The sequence below is a fragment of the Lepidothrix coronata genome, unplaced genomic scaffold, assembly GCF_001604755.1.
Source record: "Lepidothrix coronata isolate B3197 unplaced genomic scaffold, Lepidothrix_coronata-1.0 Scaffold49, whole genome shotgun sequence".
NCBI lineage: Eukaryota > Metazoa > Chordata > Aves > Passeriformes > Pipridae > Lepidothrix > Lepidothrix coronata.
The window spans coordinates 4,898,156-4,913,552 of record NW_016690229.1 but is presented as its reverse complement, the minus strand read 5'-3'; the positions used below and the strand labels follow the sequence as shown (position 1 = coordinate 4,913,552).

Genomic DNA, 15,397 nt, shown 5'->3' with positions numbered 1-15,397 from the left:
CCTGCAACCCCGGGATGCTCATGGAGAAATTCTGGGGTACATCCATGCAACAGTGCTGAAAGAGCTGCATCTGTGTCTGTGGTGACAGAGAGCAAAGGCAGGATTTTCATCTTTCCTCCAGCTATTGCTGGAGCTGAGCTAGAGTAAAAGGAAGGGAAAGTGCAGGGACAGATGCAGGGCCATTATTGAACCTGGAGCACAAACACGGCTATCACGGCGCTATCTGTGCGGTTATGATATTGTGCCAGGCACTGTCAGGCTGGGCATGGCTCAGTTAATGATTGTAGAGGAGGCACAACCCCTCCGGAGCTGAGGGGGCTGAGCAGGAACGTTGTGGGACGCCCCGAACCCCTTATATTTGCATTAATGCATTTGTTTGAGCCTTTTTGTTTGCTCTTTGGGGACCTGCTGTCACAGTGGTTGGTTTGAGGTACAGAGAGGGCCCTTGCGCAGTTCCACAGATGAGTCTCCAGACCAGCACCTGCAGCTGAGCACTCCACCCCCTCCAGCACACAAGCCACCTTGTCAGGAAGAATCTCAGCACATGTGACACGTGCACGTGTGAGGTTCTGACTGTGCAGCTCCTGCATTGCCCACCCGTGAAGCCTTTGCAACCCCCTTTGCATTTTTTACAGGAGCTGTTCCGCACCACTTGGGAATTTGGCCCGTTTCTGCATGTTCAGAGATAAATAATTCAGGCACTGTATGTTTAGCTTTTAAAGTGCAATCAGTGCTCCATTTCCCGGAGTGCGCAGGATAACCTGGGTAATGGAAAAGCCCAGCTAACACTGTGAGGCAGGGAGGAGGGCAAAGGCGTGGGCAGACATCTGACATCCAGCCACCATGCTGAGCCCTGCAGTCCCCTCTCTGCTCAGTGCAGGGGCAGCAGTGTTGTACCTTTCCCACAGCTGCTGCTGAAGCTCAGGGACACACAAGGAACTGAGAGCTGGGGCAGAAGCCGAAGCAGAAGCAGACTCAGCAGCTCACCAAGGCTCATCCAGGGCTGTGGTGATGCTGCTCACATCACTGCCTCCTCCTCTGAAGCAGTGGCTTCAGGATAGAGCTGAAAGGTGCTGTCTTTTTGTCCCATCCTTGCTGTGCCCCTTGGAGCTGAGAGTGAATGGGATTCTTGTTTGTTTGGGTTAAATTGAGAGCTGCAAAATGAAGTGTAGGAGAGTCCGCTGTGTGCGTGGTGTGGTCAGGAAAACCAGGAAGCATTTGCTCCACATACACACACTCATGTTGCTTTATTATATACAGATCATTTCCCCCACAATAAGGGTAGGGCGCTGTTTTGGCTGGTGCTGTATAATCACTGATGAGTAAGGCCCTGTTTCAAACCATTTATATTTTAAATAAACGGAGTGGAAAGGAAAACAAATGCACAAAGGTGAAGCAATGCGTCAAAAGTGTCCGAGCTGGGGAATCCCCCCACATTTCCTGTTCAGCTGTGCAGAGCTGAAGTCATCATTTGCTCTGGCTGCAGGGGGATGCATCCCTGCTCCTCAGCTCACCTCACTTCTCCACATGTATTTTGGTCCACCTGCCTTGGGTGAAGTTGCCCTCAGAGGTGCAGAGCAGTTTTTTTACTTAGTTATTGGTGATTCCTCATACAGCATCTCCAAATAGGTTACCTCTTGGGTGAGAGAGATGTAAAGATAAGGAGCTCGTGCTGTGGATTTGCATGAGCTAATAACAACTGTGATAAGGTATCCAAGGAACAAGGTGTGGCAAGGCAGCACAGAGGTCGCCTGGAAGCAACCTGTCTCCTACAAAATCTTTAAAAGAGCTGGGCAGTGGCATGGCAAATCAACCTTGCCATCTCTGCTGATTCACTTGTAAATGAACAAGGAGCCTATCCCAGGGGGACGTTTGTTTTAAACTCAGGTTTTACAGCCCCCGGAGCTCAGTGTGAGCCAATGCACGCCTTGCTGTTTGAGTGGCAGAAGGTTCCTCCAGAGTCTTCCCAGACTGGCCTCATCCTAAGGATCTTGGTAGCTGTTCTAAGGAATAGGAGAAGCTGGAATTTGTTTCCCAAAGCACAGAGATTGTTTCTGAAAGCGTGGGGGAATCTCTGCCTCTGTCCATTCTTAGAGCTGAGAATTGTCAGGGCAGTGATGGTAATAAACAATGACAAGGAGACTGGTAATCATATTAGCAGTGTTATTACTAACATTCTTATATTATTGTCATTATATGTATTACTATCTCCTTGAGTTTGGGGTGCACCAATAATTTTAGTTTCCCTGAATCCCTGATTTTATGGGTCATGTTAACACTTGCAGATATACCTGCACTGGTTTTCATTCAATATTTCACACCAGGGTTTATGGTGTGTTGTACTTCTGTCAGAAGCTTTGGGAGTGTCAGCAGCTCTGGGCTGCCATTTTTTATAAATCTCCATAACTCATTAAAACTCTGGTTTTAATGAATGCAAATTCAGTGCCACAGAAGGGAAGTCAGTTGGCTGGAGGTGCTCCCAGAGCTGGAATCGCTCCGTCACCAGCGGCTGTTGAAAGATGTTTCTTCGAGTTCAGGCCCGTAAGCCACGTGGGGCCTGAGATGATCGTGACAATCTTTTGGCTAAATCTGTGCAGACATCAACCTTATTAATGCCCATCAAACTGAACAATCCTTGTTTTTCCAAGATCTGCAGAGCTGGCAAGGAAAAAAGGGGAGTTCACGTTCATCATGTGAAGTCCAGTTCTGGGAGCATTTACATTTTTAATATGGTTAAGTGTGCATGTATTTACAAGATTAGATTAACATAGTAACAGACAATTTATTTAAAGGCATAATGTCTGATACAGATCTCTGGTGCCTGAATGGTCATTTCCTAATATTGCTGTTATAGATACTTCCCTGAATTACATCTCCTGTTGCAGAACAAGCAACAAATCCCCAGGACGGAAGGACAGATCTAAGTTTTTTTCTAAAATAATATTTTTTTAGAGTTTTATTACAACTCTGATTTGAGCCAGAAATTCATTCACAGGAAACGCAGTAAACAACAAACAAAGATGGGATTTTTCAAGAGTGGTGGCTGGTTGCTGGCTTGCAGTGGGAAATGAACTTCTGAAAGTACTTCCTTGGGTTTTTACCAGACTTTGTGTTATCCTGCCTCTGTAAGACCCTTTGGCTTTGCAAGCTGGAGCATCAGAATCCATTCTACTCAACTCTGTGAGCAGAATGCGTTTGTTATTACTAGAGCAAAGGATCCTGTAAATGAAAGGATGAGGTAGGAGGTTTAAAGCAGCTCCTGATTAAACAGCAACAACTGATGCTGGAGGCATTGCAGAGCCAAAAGTGTAACTGTATTTGAGGAATAATTATACAAATTCATGGGTGACACATGCTTTGGTGGCTGTGAAACCCAATAACCTCTGTGCAAACCTCTAGTGTGGGATGTTCCCAAAGTGCTGATTGTCGGCAGCCAGGGGAGCAAGTGTCCCGCTCTCGCCCTCTATGAAACAGCAACAGCATTGCTGTCCCGGGCCTCTGGGTTATCGGGAAACAACATTGGGAACTTTGTTACTGAGCGTGTACAAAGTGTGATGTGTTAACTTTAAAAGAGATAAGGGAGAGCTGGAGCTTCTCTTTGAAAGATTTCTGAAGAGTCTGAGCTCTTTGTCCTGAGGTCTTTCCTGTTAGGTGATGCACAGACAGCGCAGCCTTCCTTTCCTAAGAGAGAAACAGAAGTGAGTTCTCACACACCGAGTTTTATTTGAAGGAAATATGACATTAGATTGGCAAGAAAAACAGGAAAGTCCAAAGACATCATCATCTGAAGAGAAGACATTGAAATTTAGTGCAGCAGCTGTAGGTCTGGTCCTGCAGAGTCTGAGCAATGTGTGGCACCCACAGCTCTGCGTCACCATCAGGGTCATTTCAGCCTAGGAAGTTAAAAGAGAAACTTTTACTGTGGTAATGATAAGCACAATATATTTGTAGTTGTTGCTTCTTGGCAGGAAACAGCCCAGATTAGCAGAGCCACACCATTGGAGTGTGTGTTTTGGATGCTGTTGCCATCAACACCCCCAGCCCCTCTCAGGTTTGGGCTTGCTGTTCCAGGCAGGCTGTCAGCATGGAGCTGACAGAAAGGGCTCCTTTCTCTGTGCCAGTGTGCTGCACCAGGCACAGGAAATCCTCATCTGCACATGGGAGTGCTATAGAAATGCAAACAGAAATTAATAATGACAATAGTTCCAATCCAGATCACTACATGCATCATGTCCAGCTCCAAAATTTAAATTCTTTGGGTATAACTAACCTGCCAAATTATTTAGGAGGGACTATAAATCATGGCCTATCTCCTGAGATGAGGGCTGGGACAAGGTACATGCTGCACCTTAACTCATGGGCTGCTAGACCCAAAGTTCCACTGCAGGATGAGAATCACCAACTTGGAGAACTGCAGGAATCTCCCGACTTGGGGAGGGAGTGAGGGCAGAGATTTCAATTCATTGGGGGGAAAACAGCTATGAAGAATAATCAGAGAAAAACATATAGAATGAGAGCAAATATTTTGTGGCCTGGTGACAGCTCAGAATTCATTGCTTTCTTGTACCAAGCAGGAGTGCAAATGGGAGCCTGGGGAAAATCCCCTGTACTGTGGTCTGTGCTTCTTATCCACTTGCTGTGCTGCTGGCACCGTGTCCAGTGGGAATATTTCCTCTTCATTTAGCAGCAGCACAAACTCCAGCATACCAAGGAAGAGCACACTGAGCTCTTGCAGGGCACGAGGGAGGCGGCAGCATCTTGGAGAAGATCCCAGCAATGCCTGCAGTGTGTGTGGGAAGCAGTGAAGAGCATCAGCACAAAGGTTTGAGCTTTGGCTCCAACTGAGCTGCCATGGTCAACAGAGTGTGTTTGTACAGCAAGAGGAGATCCATCCATCAGAGCAACACCCTTCCTCTTCACGTGTGTTTTTGATGTATAATCACCATCAAACTACCCATTTAACACCACTTCTCTCCTACTAGGAAACTAGACAAAGAGGTTATTTTCAGTCACCAAAGGTTTTACTTCTTATTTTAATACAGCATGACAAAAAACCCAACATTATAACTAAGCCATGAACTTTTAATGACTTTATTTCATAATCTTTTTGTAGGTTCCTGTTGAACTAAATGAGTCTTTCAACTGTTTTTGTCGTTGGCTTAAAATGCTGGCACAAGCATTGCTCCAGCTCTCATGTACTGTGCTATTTGCTCTGCCCAATCCCCCCTGCAGATTTTGGTAAATGCTGCCATTGCAGTGCAGTGAAGCACAGGGGCTTATTAACAGTGATATCATCTGCCTGTGTGATCTGGGAGATGGTCATGAGCAGCATGTGTTTGTGAAGAATATATTCCAGCATGATATGCAGCATGCTTAGTTAGCTGTATTGGAAAGATTTCCAGATAGCTATTGATTTTCCAGCCCTGTAATTAGTTCAGAGATTACAAACATAGAAAATATTGCTCCGGAAATTGATTTTTTTAATTGTTCATAGCGCCAAAATATGGTGTGACTGCAAAGCATATCACATGCTTCCTGCAGAGGAAGACTTTGAACTTTGGAAAAATATTGCCCCTGTAAACATGGAAAAGAAATCACGTGGCTAATTCTATTGCTATCTCAGATAAGGTCTCAATCCAACTGGTTCTGGCTGACTTTGAAAATCCATCCCCGTAGTTCCTCTTGCAGGATCAAGGTCTACAGGAGAGGTTGGCCTGCTGGATTTCATCAGGGCTGGATTTCACCATGGATACCATCAGGGAGGGTGCCAACATCTCCTACTGTGAAGAGTCCTCCGTCTGGGGATGCCTTGGTGTCCTGGGGCTGATGTTCACCCTGGTAATAGCTTTTTGTTAATCTGTGCTCTGTGCTTACCATCACACAGCTGCCTCTTGCCCCTCCAAAGATGTCTCAGCCCCATGGAGCACTTCCCATGTACTTCACCAGCACGTGCCCCACTCTGAGCTCAGCTGGGAGCTCAAAATGCCCCTCAGGAGGAGGCAGAATCACAGAATCATTTAGAACCATAGGCTGGAAAAGCCACCTAAGATCATCAAGTGCAACCATTCCCCCAACACTGCCAAGCCCACCACTAAACCATGTCCCCAAGTGACACATCTACATGTCTTTTAAATCCCTCCAGGGATGGGACTCCTCCTCTGCCCTGGGTGGCCCGTGCCAGGGCTTGAGCAAGCAAACCTTTGCACAAGGAGATGTGCCCTGGACCTGCCAGGTCTGGAATGTCTACTTTTTTTTTTTTTTTAAATTGCTTCCAGGCTACATTTTTTAACCTCTAATTATCATCTGAAGAAAGATGCCTCTTCTCTTCTTTGGAGGGGATTTTGGGTCCTCCCTGGTGAGATGTATGAGCTGGTCACTGCTTCATGCTGGTGACTCAGTGGCCTCATTGCACACACAGGGTGGGGTGGCTGTTGCTTATGGAAAATAAGAGTAGATAGGTCCAGTAAAAAATACAATCTCTGTCCTCCAAAGAAGCTGTTATTTATGTCTAGCAGGATAATGACAGATATTTTCTGTGCAGGCAAAGCCAAGAGACCACAAAAGAGGCAACAAGGGCACTGCAGTTAGGGAAGTTATTAGAATTATTTCGTCTCATTACCAAACTGTGCCAGGCATTGAGCAAATCAGTTGAGTCACTTCTCTAAAGAGTTTGCAAATTAGGAAGTTTGGGCAAAAAGCAAAACCCCCCAAAAAGATTATTTCCACTCTGCAGGGATTACGTGTTCTGATGTAGTCACACAGGCAGTCAGAAAATTTGTCTCCTGTGAAATTTCTTCCGGAATCTGTGAAATCTCAGGAAGCAAGTAGAAATGTTCCTCTTTAAAGTCCCAAACCTAGTAATAGTAAAAATAGTCAAACTAGACAATTGGATTTGGCTGAGAAACTGCTTCTACAGCTGTATAATTCCTGAATATACCCAGTCTCAGCAAAACCTTGGGAGGTCTCAGGGGATGGGAAGTGCTGCAGTGAAAGTAAATTTATTAAGATATTAATGAACTGGGTGCCATCCCCTCCTTCACCCAAAGCAGCTCCTGAGGCGAGTGGTGTTGGACCAGGGCATGAATTCTCCTCCTGCAAGTACAATCATTGCAATAGACCAGTTTTATTTTCTCACTGGGAGTATCATTACACAACAATCCTATAGGAGGAAGAAATTCCTGTAGAAGGAAAGGAGGAGAAAATGCTGCTTTATTTACATTTACCTGTTGGGTGTTGGGCTAGATGATCTCTGGAGGTCCCTTCCAACACTAACCATTTTGTGATTCTGTGTTTCTGTGATTCTTTACCTCCCCAAACAATTTTTTGGGATCACTCGGATTCCTGGGAAACAGAATTTGGGGTGTGGATGAGAGGAATGAATTGCAAGTGTTTCCCCTATCTCCCTCTGCTCCAGGACAGGTGGATAGGAGAAAAAATATGAAATATTTCACCCCGAGAATATACCCAGTCTTTGTGTAAGTGAATCCCCCTTCCAGAGTGGGACCCACTGGCATCCTGGTATTTTGTGAAAGCACCAGGCAAGCATTAGTCCCCCCTAACCATGCACTTTTAGGATTAGGAGACAACCAGGCATTTTGGGGGCTACCTGCTCCCTTCCCGAGGTCAGAGGATTTGCAGGATGACCCGCAGGCATCTTTCAGTAGTCTTCTCCCCTCGGAATTCCTACCGGGATAAGGATGGGAACACCTCAGTTAGCTCAGTCTCACTCTCCCATCTAGTGGTAAAACAAGGAAAGGTGGTCCAGGCAGAAAAAAAAGGAAATTTAAGTTTTCTGGGGCTTTTGAAGGGGTATCTTTGTGAGTTCAGTTAAATGCATAATCCCCAGCACAATGGGGATTGGGAATGTCACTGAACTGATCCCGAGGGAAACACAGCAAAGTGCAAAGGAGGGTGAGTCCTTCCCTGGGTCCAGTGAGGCTTGAGGGGCCCTGCTCTGGGAATGACCTGCGAAGTAAAGAGTTTTGCACTGATGAATACACCCCAGGCAGAACAGTGTGGATGTAAAAGCATGAACTTCATGAGCAAAATGACGTCTGTTAAACCCCTCATGGTGGGTGGGAGGTGGAAAGATGTAGAGCCACAATATCCCACAAATAACCTCTTACCTTCAATGAAATGCACACGAGCCCCACGGCTGCCCCACAGCCTTCCCGGAAAGGCCTCTGTGGTCCCCCAAAATAGCAGGGGGAGGCATAACCCACAAAAGTTGGTTGCACAGTAAGGTCAGGGACATGCAGGCACTGTGCTCAGGAAATGTGCTGTCAGAGGTGTGAGCTGGGGCTGCACTGCTGAGCGTGGTGTGCAGAGCCTGAGACTTCAGCAATGCTACAGCCTTTGAGCTCTCTTCTAGGAGGGGATTAGGGGAGTCTGAAGCATGGAGAGCTGGGTTACTCTGAGCTGTAAAACTGTGTTTTATTTCAGCCAGATCCACAGAACTGGAGGGAAAGGGTTTCACCTGTCCTACAAAAAATTAACACGCTTAAGGTGATTAAGGCCAAAAAAATCCCAATTTTTCCATGAGGAACTGCTGCAGAACCAGCTCAGTAAGGGCCTGACCCTATGGGGATGTTTTTCCCTAGGCTGGGGAGGTGCAGGGGCTCAGGTTCTGCAGCCCTGGATTCAGGATGCTGAGATTCCCACTCCCATGTCCACAACCCAGTTCCAGAGACCTGAGATGCAGAATGGATGAACTCTTACAGAAGATTTATGTTCTCATGTCAGATTGAAGACTTGTGGTATTTCCTGGAAGGCTGAATGATGTTTCACTTTCAGCAAATAAGGTCAAAATCACAAGGGGAAAAAAAAAAGTAATCTCTCATGGATCAGCTGTTTGCCAAGCCCAGAGGTGCAAGTGGTTGTCTCACATCCCTGTTCATATAAAAGTGCTTTCCTGGAGCAACACGCTGCTAAGCGTGGCTTTCCTAGGGTGGCACCCACACAGTCTGCAGCACAAATAGACTCAGCTGGGAAAAGACAACTCAGAGGAGTACGGTACTCGCGCCTACACTACCAGATCATAAAAAACTAAACGTGAAGAAAAAGGTACTGGGCAGGTTTGGAAGGGCAGGGATTGGTCTGGTAAAATGGAAATCTGCAGGAGTGCAGTGCTCTGGGTGGTTCCTCAAGCAGGACTCTCCTGCTGCCCGAGGGGGATGCAGGTTGGATCCAGCATCAGAGGCAGCTGGTGATGGGACCAGGCCACCTCGGGGGATCATCTGTGCCCCCTGGGACGGGACATCGCTGCTCTGTGCACGGTGCAGCGGGGACAGGGCTGGTGCTGGCGGAGGGTGCTGGGCCCCGGCTCGGCCACCGCATCCCTCGGATACTCGGCGTGTCGGGAGAGGGCAGCCTTCGCCACGGGCGGATGCGGCCGGGAGGGCGAGAGGATCCGCACCCAAGCGGCCCAGCACCGCGGGAACATGGCTTTTAGAAAATGCTTAAATGAGAACATTTAAGTAATGCCCAGTGTGGAAAAAGGGGTTGTGCAGATGAAAGGCACCTTTCTCTCAAGAAGCCGCTGGTTCTGCCAAGGGCTAAGGACTGACCCGTCTGCATCCTCGAGGATGTCCCAGGATGTGATTCACGCGGCTGAGCTGGCGGGACAAAAGTGCACCTGGAGCAAGGCTCACCATGACCTGCTGCTCCAAAACCCCCTCTCCAGCAGACTTGTAGACACACGTCAGGTTTCCCTTCTTCACTGCAAGCTCACGTACAGCAGCACAGACCACCAGCTCATCCCCTTGGCTGCAATAACATCACATGTGCAACCTGGGGACCTGCCTGGGACATCCCAGGCTTGCAGCTCCAGTGACTCCCCTGCAAACCCTCCCTGGAAAGCGTGTTCCCTGCTACAGCAATAAAAAAACACATAAGGTTAATGAAAAGACAAGTTGGGAGCGTGAAAGCACAGTTAATGCTACTGCTGTGATGCTTCATTTGAGCTGCAAAGAGAAGATAAAGTTCTGCCTCCCACCAGAGAAGTCACAGGGGAAAATGATTCCTTCCTTCTCTAAATGGCATCACATTGTTTCTTCTTTTCAACTTGCTGCCAACTTGGTGTCACACTCTATTTTTTCAGGACAATCATCTGGTTAACCGGCAGTGGTGGTACCCTCCATCCAACCTCCCACCCCCCAGACAAGATCAGCACAAAAGATATTCAAAAATAGATTCACCTAGGAAAGAAGAATAAATAAGGATTGCTCTTTGCATGTGAATAGCTAATGAAGACCCACTTAGCAGTCTCGGCAGACTCATCAGCTCCGGCGGCTGATCCTTGATTGTGTGTCTGCAGCTACTGTTCAGTCTTCTCTGCTCATTAGACCCAGGTCAAATGAAACACACACAAACCGTGGCAGAAATGATAAGAACCGATGGAGATGGCCATAGTGGTGACCCATCCCAAGTGGAAAATTACCAGTTAGGATTTTTTATTGCCTGTTACGTGGAGCTATTTCACCTAACAGCCAGAGGTAGGTCACTTCTAATCAGCAGGGGTGAGATCCAGCCCATCACACCGTCCCCCATCTCTCATTAACAAGAGATGAACCTGAACAGTCCTGCATAGGAGACCCCTTAGAGAAGCACCAGGGCACACATTTTGGGGGTTGTTTCGGATTCACCACCACAATAGCGTGCTGGTACTGCCCAAAGGGCTTGGGGCTGTCTGCACCAACCTGAGTGCAAAGGCTGCAGGTGAGGGTTGAGTGGGGGGGGCACATCTGCTTGGCACCAGCTCCTGGGAGCAGCTCTGGCAGTGACTGTCACCCTCATCAGTCACTGCACCACTCCCCTCTGCCCAGAAAGGCTCTTTCCTCTTAGCAAGAGATTTTTGAACAAGCTGTAGAGTTTTGTGAAACTTACAGTGAATAACATACATAAATACATTAGAAGCTCTATAAATATAGGGAATCCTCTAACAGGATTTTCTTCTTAAGCACCTTAGGACACTGATTTCCTCCTTTCCTGAAACCAAACCTGGTGGACTCAGGGAATGTGAAGGAAGTTTTAATACTATATTTGTTAATAACCTGGTAAGGAGGAAAGGGAACCAAAAAGTAAAAAAGACCAAACCAGGTGGATCCTGCCTCACCCATGTCTTGATTAGTTTGTCACTAAACTTGTGACAAAGCATAAGATGGGAGAGGGGTGCAGTGGTGTGAAGTGCTGCTGCAGTCTGTATTATGCTGGTGTAAAATCTGCTCTGTTCTACCTGTCTGTGCCCCGAGACCTCCTTGACAGTGATTACTCACAGAACCGTCCATCTCCACTCCTCTCTGCTTCTAACCCAGCAAACCACCCTCTTCTCACCAGTTCTGGGTCAGAGGAAAATGTTGTTATTAGGTTACCTCTATTTTATGGTCTTTTAATTATTTCCACCCCTGTGATTACACTAATTAGCTAACTGGTTTCTAATGGCTGTACAGTAGCTCACATTACACTTTCATTAATCACGATGTTAGCCAGCCTAGTTAAGAGTCCCTGGTTTTTTTTGCATTAAGATTTGAAATTATTAAATGATAAAGTAATCTGAAGGGGAAAAAGGAGTCAATAGGAATAGACACCACCTTCACCAGCAGCTTGGCAAAGAGCCTCTTTGATATATTTAGAAATGTTATGATTCACAAGAACCTGCCAAGTATTTAGTTAGTGTCTATAAAAATGAAAAAAAAAAGGTAAGTCTGAAGTTTCCAATCACAACTGTTAAAGGCTCCTTCTCACTTTCTTTGATTCGAGGCAGTTGACTGACACATTCAAATGGGATCAAAAATAAAACAACTGACAACACATCTTCATCCTGATGGCTGTGACTGAACACCCGCTGCAGCTACACCCAGGACAAAGCAGAAATGAAGATCTAAGAGGAGGTTAAGTTTTTGCTGCTAGAAAAACATTACTCTGACAGCTCTCAAGACCTTCCTATAAATCCTTATCTAGGGAGACTATTTGATGTGCTGAAGGACTCTTAAAATAATCAAAATTAAGAACAAAGCATCCCACATTGGATAGCTTAAATACATGCACAGGGAAATGTTCATCACTGGTATGAGAGAGAGTCAGAATAACAATAACAATAATAATACATTAATATTATTTTTATTATTCACATCTACTTAACAGGAGAAGTTCAAAATCCTGTACAAACACTAATTAACTAATTTTGCCAACCTGCTGCATATCAGGCCCCCAGTTCAGTGAGGTGCTTCAGTGCAACATAGTTTTAGTGAACACTCAGTAAAGCTTTTTTAGCAGGTGGGACAAGGGTGATGATGGGCTCACCTGCCAGGGTGTCTTCGACAAGGAGGGAGAAGCAGAGAGCCTTCATTTCCCAAAATCGAGAGGCTGAAGAGCTCCCATGGTAGCAAACCATTAAATAAAAAAAAAAAGTAACAATAATACTGAGCAAAATATTGCTTCAGGGAAAGATTTCTGCTTGTTTTTAGTACAGATGTTGATATTGCACACTCAGAAATGGCTGTTTGGAAGCACATTTGCAGTGTGTTATTAGATGGTGCACGAAAGCAAAGAGCTGCACTTGCAAGGGAGGAATTAAAGCATTTGAAAATTAAAAGACATTTTAGAAATGACTCCTGAAAGGCATTTTTTTCTGTGAAAGAGAAGTTATGAGTAGAGAGACTGAGCTTCCCCAAATCACAGATCCTTAAAGCCAGAGTCTGTGACTAACTTGAAGCATTTGTCCAACACTTCACTTTGCTTCAGGAGAAGGGAGCTCCGGTGGGAACCAGCCATCACCTCTGCAGATCCCTTGGGAGCTCCTCTGCGCGTAGTGAGGCCGTGCCAGGCTCAGAGTGGGCAATCTGCAACATGCCAAATTTCCCCAGGGCAAGCCCTTCCCACGCTGGGAGCAGACACCCGTCCTTCCTGATGCCTGCACCGCTGGAGGTGCTCTGTGTGTGAATTCCAAAGAGCTTATCCAGACATACAGCACCCTTAGTACCTCCCACAGAGATCCCACAAAGCACAAGGGCACGCTTTTCAAATTAGTGAATGTCATCATTTTAAAACCCAAATCCCTTCGGAGGAGGGAATCCTGAGCCCTGTGGGATGAGGGAGTGGCAGGCTGAAGCTGAGCGGAGTATTTTGGGCATTATGCATGTGAAGGTGGCACACAGCGAGGCTCAGGCACAGAGGTGATTGCTCTGCACTTTGCATATTCCCTCTGTGCACTGGGCTGGGATTTTTCATTTCATCCATAATTCATGTTTTGCTGCAGCGACTCTACAGAGGCAGCACAGGACCTCAGCCTCGGTGATAACAAGGGAAAGAGAGAGTTGCTTTTTGTTGCCAGACTGCAAACTGTAGAGCTTGGGTCCAGCCAGACACTCCACTTTATCCCAATTAACCTGTGGGCAAAGATGTGAATAGACAGTGAAATAAGGGTTTGCCCTTATATATAAGTGGCTGCAAACAGCCACTGCCAAGCCCACATGACCCCTGTCTGGGCTCTGTTTGTAGCCAGCAGAGCTGTGCCCAGCCCAGAAAAGGGCTGTTATTACTCCAGCCCTGGAGTAATAACCTTTTTTCCCACATGCACATGTGATCTCTAAACAAGCTCAATTATTGATGCCCGCACACTGGTAGATTTTGGGGCCAGAGTGCTTTTATTTTTCACCTGACCCCAGCAGTGCTGCAGGGTGACAGTCCTTGCTGTCATTGTGGACAGGGAGGTCACTGTGCCACTCTAGCTGTGCCACACACACAAAGCAGCCCACGCTCACTCCCAGAGCTATAAACCTTCCTCTGCAACCCTGCTGCCTTTCCTCTCCATAACACACAGACCAAGAAACCCAGTTTGTCAGAAATGAAAGTGCTTCGGGAGATTAAAATGTAAATGTTGCACTCGGCTTTTCAGAGGGGGTTTGATATTTTACTTGTGACTCTGAGAGGAAATAGATTTTTGATAACTCTGCGGAACTGCTGCTGCCCAGCCACTGCTGCAAACAGCCAAAACCTTAATAAATAAATCCTCTGTCAGCTGGCTTGGAAAACCAACTTGCTGGTGGTTTCAAGAAATATTGGGAATTTCAAAGCAGTCTTGCACAAGGAGACCTGTAATTACAGCAGCATCTCCTACACTGCCTGAGTTTGAGAGGAGAAGGGGAATGCAGTGTCATCTTTGACAGTGCTGGCAATAAACACTATATATGAATTTTTCACTATGTTTATTAACTTGAAAATTTGGGGAAGGGCCATGTCAGGTGTCATGCTTTGCACTAGGTATGGCCCACAAATGGGACACTGAAAGGGAATGTGAAAATAATTCAGCAAAAATTCCGGCCTGGCTTGGCTCTAATTTGCAGCCTCATCTCCTTGGAAAACCTGCAAAAAGGTCTGCCTGAGCCCAAAACTAGGTCCCTCCCAAGGCAATCTTTTTTCTTAACTTTACATGGTACATCCAGGATTCTTTTCTGTGGATTCTCTGAGTCTTCAGAATCTTGCACCACCCTCAGCACTCACTGCCATGCACAGCTCTGGCTCTGTGCTAGCAGACAGATGACACCATGGTCTGTGCATTGTCCAGGCACCTTGTTGGTCCAGACTGCTGTAAACACTGGGAAAACTCAGGAAAAAAGTAATCAGGAGGAGTTTGCTGACTTTCTGCTGAACACCAAAGCTCTTGTCCACCCACCAGTGTGGCCAGAACTGAGTTGCTGGGATTTTTGCATCCCCAGTTAGCACCTATTTAAATAGTTGAACCTCAGTATAAGAAGTTCTTGGCTCAAGGCTCTCAGCTGAAAACTACAACCACATAAATATTCACAGCTTTATAACCAAAAAAATCACGAGTTTAAATTAACTTTTTTTTCTGTAATACATGAAATAACCTGAATATCACCACCGCACATGTAGGCCAGCAGTGCTCGGAAATGATCAGCAAGGCAAGAATCACTCATAGGATTAATTTGGAAAATAATTTCAAACAATTGAGAGCCATATGAAAATGAACAGACCACACATTAATAGAGCTTGAGCCTGCTCTGTAAACTCAGCTACTCACTTTTTATCCCTTAAGTAAACTAGGAAGAGTAATGTATTTATAGCCTCTTGACGTAAGTAGCCTCAGTGAAATATTGTATGTAATAAATATTCTGCCATCTCAGAGAGCCTATAGGACAAAGCGGTACCAAGGTACTGCAAAGGCAAACTGTATGTGGCTAACGAGTCTTGGTGAGCTGCCAGCCAGCTGAAAACACTGCAAATGAGAGAAAGCAATGAAAATATACACTTTATTAATATAGGGGAGAGTTTTATTAACACGACCGCAATGCGAGGGCACTGGGTAAGGAATTTTGCCTTTCAGCTTTGCAGGGTGCCTTTAATCACTCCTTTCAACCATCACCTTGGAGTTTGCTCA

The 15,397-nt window shown here is 46.1% G+C and overlaps 1 long non-coding RNA gene across 1 annotated transcript in view; it reads right to left on the bottom strand.

Moving 5' to 3' along the window:
• Window positions 1-3,699: 3,699 nt before the first annotated feature.
• Window positions 3,700-15,397, bottom strand: part of LOC108497590 — a 62,976-nt gene continuing 51,278 nt past the window's right edge. The window contains exons 3-5 of the long non-coding RNA XR_001874894.1: window positions 7,607-7,735; window positions 7,224-7,341; window positions 3,700-3,893 (exon numbers count right to left, since the gene is read on the bottom strand). This is a non-coding gene — a long non-coding RNA (uncharacterized LOC108497590). The remainder of the gene's footprint in view (window positions 3,894-7,223; window positions 7,342-7,606; window positions 7,736-15,397) is intronic.